This window comes from Megachile rotundata, unplaced genomic scaffold, assembly GCF_050947335.1.
Source record: "Megachile rotundata isolate GNS110a unplaced genomic scaffold, iyMegRotu1 scaffold1011, whole genome shotgun sequence".
Classification (NCBI taxonomy): Eukaryota; Metazoa; Arthropoda; class Insecta; order Hymenoptera; family Megachilidae; genus Megachile; species Megachile rotundata.
In genome coordinates, this window is record NW_027474308.1 from 17815 (window position 1) to 32500 (window position 14686).

The 14686-nt window shown below is 40.1% G+C and overlaps 1 non-coding gene across 1 annotated transcript in view; it reads left to right on the forward strand.

The window, feature by feature from the left end:
- Window positions 1–14393: 14393 nt before the first annotated feature.
- Window positions 14394–14686, forward strand: part of LOC143266502 (small subunit ribosomal RNA) — a 1933-nt gene continuing 1640 nt past the window's right edge. Inside the window, exon 1 of the ribosomal RNA XR_013041468.1 lies at window positions 14394–14686. This exon is cut by the window's right edge and continues 1640 nt beyond it. This is a non-coding gene — a ribosomal RNA (small subunit ribosomal RNA).

The window sequence follows — 14686 nt, forward strand, 5'->3', positions numbered from 1 at the left end:
GTTTCACCGAACCGACTATGCGGAGCGATTTCTTATTAATAACATCCTCATTTATGAATCCGAACGTGCCAAAACCATATAGGAGTACTAAGAGTACACTGCTCTAACGAGTCCAATCGTTTTTGGAATGGGTTGTCAGTCATAGTTTGACCGAACCGACTATGCCGGTGGGACTTAGTCGTGCACGAACTCACCGCTGAACCGACTATGCGGAACGATTTATTATTAATAACTTCCTCATTTATGAATCCGAACGTACCAAAACCATATAGGAGTACTAAGAATACACTGCTCTAACGAGTCCAATCGTTTTTGGAATGGGTTGTCAGTCATAGTTTGACCGAACCGACTATGCCGGTGGGACTTAGTCGTGCACGAACTCACCGCTGAACCGACTATGCGGAACGATTTATTATTAATAACATCCTCATTTATGAATCCGAACGTGCCAAAACCATATAGGAGTATTAAGAATACAATGCTCTAACAGGTCTGATCATTATTTTAATGGGTTATCAGTCATTGTTTCACCGAACCGACTATGCGGAGCGATTTCTTATTAATAACATCCTCATTTATGAGTCCGAACGTGCCAAAACCATATAGGAGTACTAAGAGTACACTGCTCTAACGAGTCCAATCGTTTTTGGAATGGGTTGTCAGTCATAGTTTGACCGAACCGACTATGCCGGTGGGACTTAGTCGTGCACGAACTCACCGCTGAACCGACTATGCGGAACGATTTATTATTAATAACATCCTCATTTATGAATCCGAACGTGCCAAAACCATATAGGAGTATTAAGAATACAATGCTCTAACAGGTCTGATCATTATTTTAATGGGTTATCAGTCATTGTTTCACCGAACCGACTATGCGGAGCGATTTCTTATTAATAACATCCTCATTTATGAATCCGAACGTGCCAAAACCATATAGGAGTACTAAGAGTACACTGCTCTAACGAGTCCAATCGTTTTTGGAATGGGTTGTCAGTCATAGTTTGACCGAACCGACTATGCCGGTGGGACTTAGTCGTGCACGAACTCACCGCTGAACCGACTATGCGGAACGATTTATTATTAATAACTTCCTCATTTATGAATCCGAACGTACCAAAACCATATAGGAGTACTAAGAATACACTGCTCTAACGAGTCCAATCGTTTTTGGAATGGGTTGTCAGTCATAGTTTGACCGAACCGACTATGCCGGTGGGACTTAGTCGTGCACGAACTCACCGCTGAACCGACTATGCGGAACGATTTATTATTAATAACATCCTCATTTATGAATCCGAACGTGCCAAAACCATATAGGAGTATTAAGAATACAATGCTCTAACAGGTCTGATCATTATTTTAATGGGTTATCAGTCATTGTTTCACCGAACCGACTATGCGGAGCGATTTCTTATTAATAACATCCTCATTTATGAATCCGAACGTGCCAAAACCATATAGGAGTACTAAGAGTACACTGCTCTAACGAGTCCAATCGTTTTTGGAATGGGTTGTCAGTCATAGTTTGACCGAACCGACTATGCCGGTGGGACTTAGTCGTGCACGAACTCACCGCTGAACCGACTATGCGGAACGATTTATTATTAATAACTTCCTCATTTATGAATCCGAACGTACCAAAACCATATAGGAGTACTAAGAATACACTGCTCTAACGAGTCCAATCGTTTTTGGAATGGGTTGTCAGTCATAGTTTGACCGAACCGACTATGCCGGTGGGACTTAGTCGTGCACGAACTCACCGCTGAACCGACTATGCGGAACGATTTATTATTAATAACATCCTCATTTATGAATCCGAACGTGCCAAAACCATATAGGAGTATTAAGAATACAATGCTCTAACAGGTCTGATCATTATTTTAATGGGTTATCAGTCATTGTTTCACCGAACCGACTATGCGGAACGATTTATTATTAATAACTTCCTCATTTATGAATCCGAACGTACCAAAACCATATAGGAGTACTAAGAATACAATGCTCTAACAGGTCTGATCATTATTTTAATGGGTTATCAGTCATCGTTTCACCGAACCGACTATGCGGAGCGGTTTTTTCTCAATTTCTACCGAAAAAAAAAATTTTTTATACACGAATTCATTTATCATCATTTTAAACGTGTTTTACAACTTTTTGGAAAATCGATTTTTTCACGCTAAGTTTTACCGCACTCTCGAATTGGCACGTTCGGATCGCGCGTTAGCATCGTAAGCGCCCGTGCGTAACGGCCGGCGTCGCCGACCATCCGGCCGGCCGTTCGGTACCTGTATGGGAGACGACGGTCCGAACATACCGGACGATGGGGCAGCGTCGTTCTCCGCCAAAAGTTACCGCGGGTCAAAAAGACCCAATATACGTATAAGCGGAACTTTGGCAAGTACGAATAATCGTTGCTAAAATGCATCGATCTGACATAAACTAGAATTATGTTCAAAGTAAAATTAATGAAATTTTACACGAACTGAAGGTGTCCTAAGGCAAAATTTCTCTCGTACGAAAGACTAAGTATTTTTACTTCGATACTTTCGTACCATGAGAAATGATATGAAATGGCAATTGGTGGTGCATGGAAATATGACGAACGACAACGTAAGTTGGGAAGTTCGTAAAATTTTTAAAGTAAAAATCGACTTTTGAAAAGTTGAGCAAAAATCGCACTTTTTCACTATAAGGTTCAGTGCGTAAGAGCCGGCGTCGCCGACCATTTGGACGGCCGTTCGGTATCTATATGGGAGACGACGGTCCGAACATACCGGACGATGGGGCAGCGTCGTTCTCCGCCAAAAGTTACCGCGGGTCAAAAAGACCCAATATACGTATAAGCGGAACTTTGGCAAGTACGAATAATCGTTGCTAAAATGCATCGATCTGACATAAACTAGAATTATGTTCAAAGTAAAATTAATGAAATTTTACACGAACTGAAGGTGTCCTAAGGCAAAATTTCTCTCGTACGAAAGACTAAGTATTTTTACTTCGATACTTTCGTACCATGAGAAATGATATGAAATGACAATTGGTGGTGCATGGAAATATGACGAACGACAACGTAAGTTGGGAAGTTCGTAAAATTTTTAAAGTAAAAATCGACTTTTGAAAAGTTGAGTAAAAATCGCACTTTTTCACTATAAGGTTCAGTGCGTAAGAGCCGGCGTCGCCGACCATTTGGACGGCCGTTCGGTATCTATATGGGAGACGACGGTCCGAACATACCGGACGATGGGGCAGCGTCGTTCTCCGCCATAAGTTACCGCGGGTCAAACAGACCCAATATACGTATAAGCGGAACTTTGGCAAGTACGAATAATCGTTGCTAAAATGCATCGATCTGACATAAACTAGAATTATGTTCAAAGTAAAATTAATGAAATTTTACACGAACTGTGAAGGTGTCCTAAGGCAAAATTTCTCTCGTACGAAAGACTAAGTATTTTTACTTCGATACTTTCGTACCATGAGAAATGATATGAAATGGCAATTGGTGGTGCATGGAAATATGACGAACGACAACGTAAGTTGGGAAGTTCGTAAAATTTTTAAAGTAAAAATCGACTTTTGAAAAGTTGAGCAAAAATCGCACTTTTTCACTATAAGGTTCAGTGCGTAAGAGCCGGCGTCGCCGACCATTTGGACGGCCGTTCGGTATCTATATGGGAGACGACGGTCCGAACATGCCGGACGATGGGGCAGCGTCGCTCTCCGCCAAATGTTACCGCGGGTTGAAAAGGACCCAAAGTGTGGTAAAAAGCAGAACTGTGGCGAATGACGAGAAGTAACTGATGTTAAAATACATCGAATAATACATGCTAAGATTACGTCCCCAAAATAAAGTTATATAAAATTTTGCAAAGCAAAATAGAGGTGTCCTAAGCAAAAATGTGTCTGCCGTATGGAAAAAAGGCAAAGTTTATAGAAATTTTTCTGGACTTCGGCACGAGACACACGAGATATATACTTAGATCGTACTAATAAAGAGAGAGGTGTTCTGAGGAAGGCCAGACACCTCTCGTACGAATGCGAGATACATGTTTATTTCGCGACTTCGTACAACTTTGTGAGAATTAAAGAACGAAGGTTGAGATATGCGACTCGCACAACAAGATGTGGACGACGAACATCTGCGAAAGCAACGAAACGCAAAGTTTCTAATACAAGAAGTGTCAGAAATATATGATCTCTCCGTGGTCTATCCTCAGTATCTATGTCCACGATGTTACAGTGGAACATTACGATTTGAGGAGAAAGGCCCCTAATAAAAGTGTTGGAGAGATCAAATTAATTATAAGTTTGAGAGTGTGAATGAGGTTTTAACATCACACTTATAAATTATATTATATTATAATATTAATATAATAAATAATAGTTGATTATATTATTAGACATAATAATATATATATTATATAGAGAGCGAAAGTGTGAAGAAAAGGGTGAAGAAGGGGGGGGAAAGGCAAGGAAAGTAAGTGAGAGGAGAGGAAAAAAAAATTTTTTTTTTGTTCCTCGTTCGCGCGAAGCGCGAAGAAAATTTTTTGAAAGCAATACGCCGTTGGACTTAGAAAAAAAATAGAAAGGCACGCGCGCGCGCGTAGAGAAAAAAATAAAGCCATGAGCGCCGGCGGACTTAAAAAAATAAATCTCATAACGCGGCTGAGACTTCGAAAATGCTAAGTACTACACGGTCGGATGTTAGAAAGACGGAAAGCAATACGCGGCCAGGACATTGAAAATGAGAAAGCAATACGCGGCCAGGACTTTGGAAATGAGAAAGCAATACGCGGCCAGGACTTTGGAAATGAGAAAGCAATACGCGGCCAGGACTATGGAAATGAGAAAGCAATACGCGGCCAGGACTATGGAAATGAGAAAGCAATACGCGGCCAGGACTTTGGAAATGAGAAAGCAATACGCGGCCAGGACTTAGAAAATGTAAACGACGCACCGAACCGACTATGCGGAACGGAGTTTCGTCGATAACTCGAACAATTGCGCACCCGAACGTGCCAAACTGGTACAGGAATGCTAGAAATACGTTACTTTATCTATTCTAAGCATTAATTCAATAGGTTGTCAGTAGCCGATCCACCGAACCGACTATGCCGGGGGGACATAGTCGCGGTTGCGCTCCGTACCGAACCGACTAAGCGGAACGGAGTTTCGTCGATAATTTCTACCATTTTGAATTCGAACGTACAAAAACGTTATGGCGGTAATAGAAATCCGTTACAGTATCGATACTGAGTGATTTTTCTATGCGTTGTCGGTCATCGGTTCACCGAACCGACTAAGCGGAACGGAGTTTTGTCGATAATATGTACAATAGTGGATCCGAACGTGCCAAAACGGTATAGGAATGCTAGAAATACGTTACTGCATCGATTCTGAGCATTAATTCAATAGGTTGTCAGTAGCCGATCCACCGAACCGACTATGCCGGGGGGACATCGTCGCGGTTGCGCTCCGTACCGAACCGACTAAGCGGAACGGAGTTTCGTCGATAATTTCTACCATTTTGAATTCGAACGTACAAAAACGTTATGGCGGTAATAGAAATCCGTTACAGTATCGATACTGAGTGATTTTTCTATGCGTTGTCGGTCATCGGTTCACCGAACCGACTAAGCGGAACGGAGTTTTGTCGATAATATGTACAATAGTGGATCCGAACGTGGCAAAACGGTATAGGAATGCTAGAAATACGTTACTGCATCGATTCTGAGCATTAATTCAATAGGTTGTCAGTAGCCGATCCACCGAACCGACTATGCCGGGGGGACATCGTCGCGGTTGCGCTCCGTACCGAACCGACTAAGCGGAACGGAGTTTCGTCGATAATTTCTACCATTTTGAATTCGAACGTACAAAAACGTTATGGCGGTAATAGAAATCCGTTACAGTATCGATACTGAGTGATTTTTCTATGCGTTGTCGGTCATCGGTTCACCGAACCGACTAAGCGGAACGGAGTTTTGTCGATAATATGTACAATAGTGGATCCGAACGTGCCAAAACGGTATAGGAATGCTAGAAATACGTTACTGCATCGATTCTGAGCATTAATTCAATAGGTTGTCAGTAGCCGATCCACCGAACCGACTATGCCGGGGGGACATCGTCGCGGTTGCGCTCCGTACCGAACCGACTAAGCGGAACGGAGTTTCGTCGATAATTTCTACCATTTTGAATTCGAACGTACAAAAACGTTATGGCGGTAATAGAAATCCGTTACAGTATCGATACTGAGTGATTTTTCTATGCGTTGTCGGTCATCGGTTCACCGAACCGACTAAGCGGAACGGAGTTTTGTCGATAATATGTACAATAGTGGATCCGAACGTGGCAAAACGGTATAGGAATGCTAGAAATACGTTACTGCATCGATTCTGAGCATTAATTCAATAGGTTGTCAGTAGCCGATCCACCGAACCGACTATGCCGGGGGGACATCGTCGCGGTTGCGCTCCGTACCGAACCGACTAAGCGGAACGGAGTTTCGTCGATAATTTCTACCATTTTGAATTCGAACGTACAAAAACGTTATGGCGGTAATAGAAATCTGTTACAGTATTGATACTGAGTGATTTTTCTATGCGTTGTCGGTCATCGGTTCACCGAACCGACTAAGCGGAACGGAGTTTTATCGATAATATCTACAATAGTGCATCCGAACGTGCCAAAACGGTATAGGGACACTAGAAATACGTTACTTTATCTATTCTAAGCAATAATTCAATAGGTTGTCAGTAGCCGATCCACCGAACCGACTATGCCGGAGGGACTTGGTCGCACTCGGACGGTCCACCGAACCGACTATGCGGAACAGAGTTTCGTGGATAATTTCTACGATATTGAATTCGGACGTACCAAAACGTTCTAGCGGCAATAGAAATCGGCTACGGCATCGATTCTAAGTGTTTTTTATATGCGTTGTCAGTCATCGGTTCACCGAACCGACTATGCGGAACGATGTTTCTCCGTTAATTTCGACATTTATGAATCCGAACGTGCCGAAACGGTATAGCGGTGCTAGATATACGTTACTTTATTGGTTTTGAGCAATTTTTATATAGGTTGTCAATCATCGTTTCACCGAACCGACTATGCGGAATGAAAAAATTTCGATAATTACGTTAATAATGAATCCGAACGTGCCAAAGTGGTATAAATGTTCTAGCAATACGTTATTCTATAGGTTTTGATCGTTTTTTATATATGTTGTCAGTCATCGTTTCACCGAACCGACTATGCCGGAAGGACTTGGTCGTGCTCGGACGGCCCACCGAACCGACTATGCGGAACGAAAAATTTTCAATAATTTTGTTATTTATTAATCCGAACGTGTCAAAGCGGTATAAAACTTCTAGCCATACGATATTCGATAGGTTTTAATCGTTTTTATTATAGGTTGTCAGTCATCGTTTCACCGAACCGAGTATGCGGAATGAAAAATTTTCGATAATTTCGTTAATTATGTATCCGAAAGTGCCGAAACGGTATATCGGTGCTAGAAATACGTTACTTTATCGGTTATGAACAATTTTTATACAGGTTGTCAATCATCGTTTCACCGAACCGACTATGCGGAACGAATAATTCTCAATAATTTTGTTATTTATGAATCCGAACGTGCCAAAGTTGTATAAACGTTCTAGTAATACGTTATTCTATTGGTTTTAATCGTTCTTAGTATAGGTTGTCAGTCATCGTTTCACCGAACCGACTATGCCGGAAGGACTTGGTCGTGCTCGGACGGCCCACCGAACCGACTATGCGGAACGAAAAATTTTCAATAATTTTGTTATTTATTAATCCGAACGTGTCAAAGCGGTATAAAACTTCTAGCCATACGATATTCGATAGGTTTTAATCGTTTTTATTATAGGTTGTCAGTCATCGTTTCACCGAACCGAGTATGCGGAATGAAAAATTTTCGATAATTTCGTTAATTATGTATCCGAAAGTGCCGAAACGGTATATCGGTGCTAGAAATACGTTACTTTATCGGTTATGAACAATTTTTATACAGGTTGTCAATCATCGTTTCACCGAACCGACTATGCGGAACGAATAATTCTCAATAATTTTGTTATTTATGAATCCGAACGTGCCAAAGTTGTATAAACGTTCTAGTAATACGTTATTCTATTGGTTTTAATCGTTCTTAGTATAGGTTGTCAGTCATCGTTTCACCGAACCGACTATGCCGGACGGACTTGGTCGTGCTCGGACGGCCCACCGAACCGACTATGCGGAACGAATAATTTTCAATAATTTTGTTATTTATGAATCCGAACGTGCAAAAATTGTATAAATGTTCCAGTAATACGTTATTCTATAGGTTTTAATCGTTTTTAATATAGGTTGTCAGTCATCGTTTCACCGAACCGACTATGCGGAACGAATAATTTTCAATAATTTTGTTATTTATGAATCCGAACGTGCAAAAATTGTATAAATGTTCCAGTAATACGTTATTCTATAGGTTTTAATCGTTTTTAATATAGGTTGTCAGTCATCGTTTCACCGAACCGACTATGCCGGAAGGACTTGGTCCCGGTCGGACGGCCTACCGAACCGACTATGCGGAACGAAAAATTTTCAATAATTTTGTTATTTATGAATCCGAACGTGCCAACATTGTATAAATGTTCTAGTGATACGTTATTCTATACGTTATAATCATTTTTAATATAGGTTGTCAGTCACCGTTTCACCGAACCGACTATGCGCAATGAAAAATTTTCGATAATTTCGTTAATCATGAATAGGAACGTGCTAAAATGGTATAAATGGTCTAGTGATACGTTATTCTATAGGTTTTAATCGTTTTTTATATAGGTTGTCGGTCGTCGATTCACCGAACCGACAATGCCGGTGGGACATTGTCTCGCATCGGACGGTCCACCGAACCGACTATGCGGAACGAAAAATTTTCAATAATTTTGTTATTTATGAATCCGAACGTGCCAAAATTGTATAAATGTTCTAGTAATACGTTATTCTATTGGTTTTAATCGTTTTATATATAGGTTGTCAATCATCGTTTCACCGAACCGACTATGCGGAACGAAAAATTTTAGATAACTTCGTTAATTATGAATCCGAACGTGGCAAAATGGTATAAATGGTCTAGTAATGCGTTATTCCTTACGTTTTAATCATTTTTAATATAGGTTGTCAGTCACCGTTTCACCGAACCGACTATGCGTAATGAAAAATTTTCAATAATTTTGTTATTTATGAATCCGAACGTGCCAACATTGTATAAATGTTCTAGTGATACGTTATTCTATACGTTATAATCATTTTTAATATAGGTTGTCAGTCACCGTTTCACCGAACCGACTATGCGCAATGAAAAATTTTCGATAATTTCGTTAATCATGAATAGGAACGTGCTAAAATGGTATAAATGGTCTAGTGATACGTTATTCTATAGGTTTTAATCGTTTTTTATATAGGTTGTCGGTCGTCGATTCACCGAACCGACTATGCCGGTGGGACATTGTCTCGCATCGGACGGTCCACCGAACCGACTATGCGGAACGAAAAATTTTCAATAATTTTGTTATTTATGAATCCGAACGTGCCAAAATTGTATAAATGTTCTAGTAATACGTTATTCTATTGGTTTTAATCGTTTTTTATATAGGTTGTCAGTCATCGTTTCACCGAACCGACTATGCGGAACGAAAAATTTTGGATAATTTCGTTAATTATGAATCCGAACGTGCCAAAATGGTATAAATGTTCTAGTAGTGCGTTATTCTATACGTTTTAATCATTTTTAATATAGGTTGTCAGTCACCTTTTCACCGAACCGACTATGCGTAATGAAAAATTTTCGATAATTTCGTTAATTATGAATCCGAACGTGTCAAAATGGTATAAATGTTCTAGTAATGCGTTATTCTATTGGTTTCAATCGTTCTTAGTATAGGTTGTCAGTCATCGTTTCACCGAACCGACTATGCCGAACGGACTTGGTCCCGGTCGGACGGCCTACCGAACCGACTATGCGGAACGAAAAATTTTCAATAATTTTGTTATTTATGAATCCGAACGTGCCAAAATTGTATAAACGTTCTAATAATACGTTATTCTATAGGTTTTAATCGTTATTAATATAGGTTGTCAGTCATCGTTTCACCGAACCGACTATGCGGAACGAAAAATTTTAGATAATTTCGTTAATTATGAATCCGAACGTGCCAAAATAGTATAAATGTTCTAGTAATGCGTTATTCTATACGTTTTAATCATTTCTAATATAGGTTGTCAGTCACCTTTTCACCGAACCGACTCTGCGCAATGAAAAATTTTCGATAATTTCGTCAATTATGAATCCGAACGTGCCAAAATGGTATAAATGTTCTAGTGATACGTTATTCTATAGGTTTTAATCGTTTTTTATATAGGTTGTCAGTCGTCGATTCACCGAACCGACTATGCCGGTGGGACATTGTCTCGCATCAGACGGTCCACCGAACCGACTATGCGGAACGAAAAATTGTCAATAATTTTGTTATTTATGAATCCGAACGTGCCAAAATTGTATAAATGTTCTAGTAATACGTTATTCTATTGGTTTTAATCGTTTTTTATATAGGTTGTCAGTCATCGTTTCACCGAACCGACTATGCGGAACGAAAAATTTTGGATAATTTCGTTAATTATGAATCCGAACGTGCCAAAATGGTATAAATGTTCTAGTAGTGCGTTATTCTATACGTTTTAATCATTTTTAATATAGGTTGTCAGTCACCTTTTCACCGAACCGACTATGCGCAATGAAAAATTTTCGATAATTTCGTTAATTATGAATCCGAACGTGCCAAAATGGTATAAATGTTCTAGTGATACGTTATTCTATAGGTTTTAATCGTTTTTTATATAGGTTGTCAGTCGTCGATTCACCGAACCGACTATGCCGGTGGGACATTGTCTCGCATCAGACGGTCCACCGAACCGACTATGCGGAACGAAAAATTTTCAATAATTTTGTTATTTATGAATCCGAACGTGCCAAAATTGTATAAATGTTCTAGTAATACGTTATTCTATTGGTTTTAATTGTTTTTTATATAGGTTGTCAGTCATCGTTTCACCGAACCGACTATGCGGAACGAAAAATTTTGGATAATTTCGTTAATTATGAATCCGAACGTGCCAAAATGGTATAAATGTTCTAGTAGTGCGTTATTCTATACGTTTTAATCATTTTTAATATAGGTTGTCAGTCACCTTTTCACCGAACCGACTATGCGCAATGAAAAATTTTCGATAATTTCGTTAATTATGAATCCGAACGTGCCAAAATGGTATAAATGTTCTAGTGATACGTTATTCTATAGGTTTTAATCGTTTTTTATATAGGTTGTTAGTCGTCGATTCACCGAACCGACTATGCCGGAGGGACTTTGGTACGTTCGGACTCGGCACCGAACCGACTATGCGGAGAGATTTTTGCTCAATTTTTTGAAAAAATATAAATATTTTCTCGATTCTTGTATGTTATTTGGACGTATACTGTTATTTGTTACTCGTTTATTACGTTAGAAATTCGTTTGGTATTTATTTTGGCGAGAAAAGGAAAAAAAATTTTTTTTCGATTAATTTTGTCATTAAATTTCGTAAAATAATTGTTAAAACATCGTCCGTATACTTTTTAGCGTGTTTGACAACTTTTTGAAAAATCGATTTTTTCGCGCTAAGTTTTACCGCACTTTCGAATTGGCACGTTCGGATCGCGCGTTAGCATCGTAAGCGCCCGTGCGTAACGGCCGGCGTCGCCGACCATCCGGCCGGCCGTTCGGTACCTATAAGGAGACGTTCGGTCCGATCGTACCAGACGGAACAGAGTCGGGCGCGTGGCTATTCTATGACCTCGGTTGAGAACTAGTCCACCGCTCCTCGTGCGTAACTTCGTGTTGCCTCGACTGTTCGTGTTCTCGGTATCGATGCAGGATTTTCTCCACACTGCATTGTCGCGTGTCGGCGTCTAAGACCAAATGGCACATATGCGACGAACCTTTAACATGAGGCTGGTGACTCGTATGCACTTTGGTGTGTACGTTGTACTGACTCAAGCGGCACAGGCTACTAAAAATTAAAAAGGGATAGAATAAAACCGACCGTTCTAAAACGGGCCAAAAAAGGTTTTATAAAATTTATTTTAAAAATGAATTAGATAGTGGTGTTGAACGAACTTGTTCGTTACAACGCCTTCAGTCGAGAGGCTAAAAAATTTTGAAACGGAATATTTATTCCGAAATTCAGAAATGATATTACGTCCCCTTAATGTTTTGTGCGTCTCGAACGCCTAAATATTTTCTCGATGCGCGAGAAAACTTCTTCTTCGCGGAGAGTTTTTCGGTACGATGAAGTAAAATATTAAATAAATGCTTCACTATACGTACAGCGCAGAGATATTGAAACGAAATAATATGTAACTATGACTCGTAAAAACGGTTTCTGAAATGGAAACTTCTTCCAAAGTGAAGAGTTTTCGGTACGGGTGATTTCTCGATATTACATCGAGTTTTCGCTTATACGTACAAAAAATATTATTACGGTGTATCGTAACTATGACACGAAATTTTGAGAGAGAGAAAATAAAAATTTGGGTGGATTTGTAAGAATCGATGTGCCCAGCGCGAGCTAAAATTCTCTGTGCACGTGCTTGCTCCGATTTGTTTTTTTCGAACAGCATGTCCGTTGTACGCGCTATCACGGTACGTTCAGCACGCCACTTGTACGCGCTAACCTTTATCGGTGTGTCTTAAATAAAATACCAAAGAGAGTTGAAAGGAGAGAATAGAAGAGAGAGTTTGGAGGAACAAAAATTTAATATGACTGAAAAACACATGAGAGAAGAACCAAATAAAAAAAGGGAACGTTTAAGCTGATATTGGTTCATCACAAAAAAATGGTATTTATGAAAAAGGCGGAAAGAACACCGATATTGTGGAGGTTCAATACGGAGCGTGTGTGGTTTACGTGCTTATACCGTTTCGATGTAAAGCGTGAAAGCGGGTGTACGTGCTTCCAAAATTTCAACGGATACACACTTTCCGGCACGGAGAGAGTTTTAGCGGGATTTTCTTTTACGCGCTTCTTCGATATCCACGACGAAAAGAGAGACTAAAAACGGAGGTTTCGTATCGATATATGCCTAGCGCGAGCTACCTTTGTACGTGCTTCCTCTTGTTCGTTTTTCGAACAGCATGTCCGTTGTACGCGCTATCACGGTACGTTCAGCACGCCACTGTACGCGCTAACCTTTATCGGTGTGTCTTAAATAAAATACCAAAGAGAGTGAAAGGAGAGAGAATAGAGAGAGTTTGGAGGAACAACAATTTTTAATATGACTGAAACACATGAGAGGAGAGAGAAGAACCAAATAAAAAAGGAACGTTTAAGCTGATATTGGTTCATTGCAAAAAATGGTATTTATGAAAAAAGGCGAAAGAACACCGATATTGTGGAGGTTCAATACGAGCGAGCGTGTGTGGTTTACGTGCTTATACCGTTTCGATGCAAAGCGTGAAATGAAAAGCGGTGTTACGTGCTTCTAAAACTTTTCAACGAGAAATCTTTCTGGCACGAAAGGATTTGCATTTTTTTACGCGCTTTATCGATACAAAATAAGAGAAAGAGACCCCCGTGGAGGAACGAAACGTTTATATCGACACGGTTTCGATTCGTTTCGACGAACAGCATGTCCGCTGTACGCGCCATAGCGTATTGTCCAGCGTGCTCCGCTATACGCGCTATTTCGGTGTTGTGTCGTTAAACGAAATATTGTATATCAAAGACTTATAATATAACTTCACGTAATATAAATAATATTACGAACCAGAAAAGGAAACGGGCAAAAAGAGGAGAGCTGCAAATTGGTTCGTGTACAAAAAGTTGTACAAAAATAATCATAAAAGAAAAGGGAACGTTTAAGCTGAAAAACTGAAGTAAACGAACACAACGTCCAGCGTGCTTGTTACGCGCTTACACCGAATGGGGATCGATTAATTCGTTCCGAGCGTGTGCGGTTTACGCGCTTCTTACGTTTCGACGAACGGCGTGAAAGCGGTGTGTACGTGCTTTCAAAACTTTTTTGAACCGGAGAGAATATTATTCTTCGGCATTACTACGTCGATATGCGTTTCTTCGAATCTCCGGCATTGAGGTTGTGGAGGATTCGTAATAAAATCGAAACGAGAGAGAGAGAGAGAGAGAGAGAAAAGGAGGAGGAGAATTGTGAGTCTTAACGTCGATCGGTCGTTGTTAAATTGTAAAGGCGCCGTCGAACGTAGAAAGACCCAATTTGATGTTAAATAAAATTGGCTTAAGAAAAATGAAATAATTCTTTAAGCTCCCTGGTTGATCCTGCCAGTAGTCATATGCTTGTCTCAAAGATTAAGCCATGCATGTCTAAGTACATACCGAATTAAGGTGAAACCGCGAATGGCTCATTAAATCAGTTTTGGTTTCTTAGATCGTACAACAATTTACTTGGATAACTGTGGTAATTCTAGAGCTAATACATGCAAACCAGAATTCCACCCAGAGATGGGAGGAATGCTTTTATTAGATCAAAACCAATCGATGCGGCGGACGGTTCGTCCGTCTTCCCATCGTCGGCTATGATGACTCTGAATAACTTTGT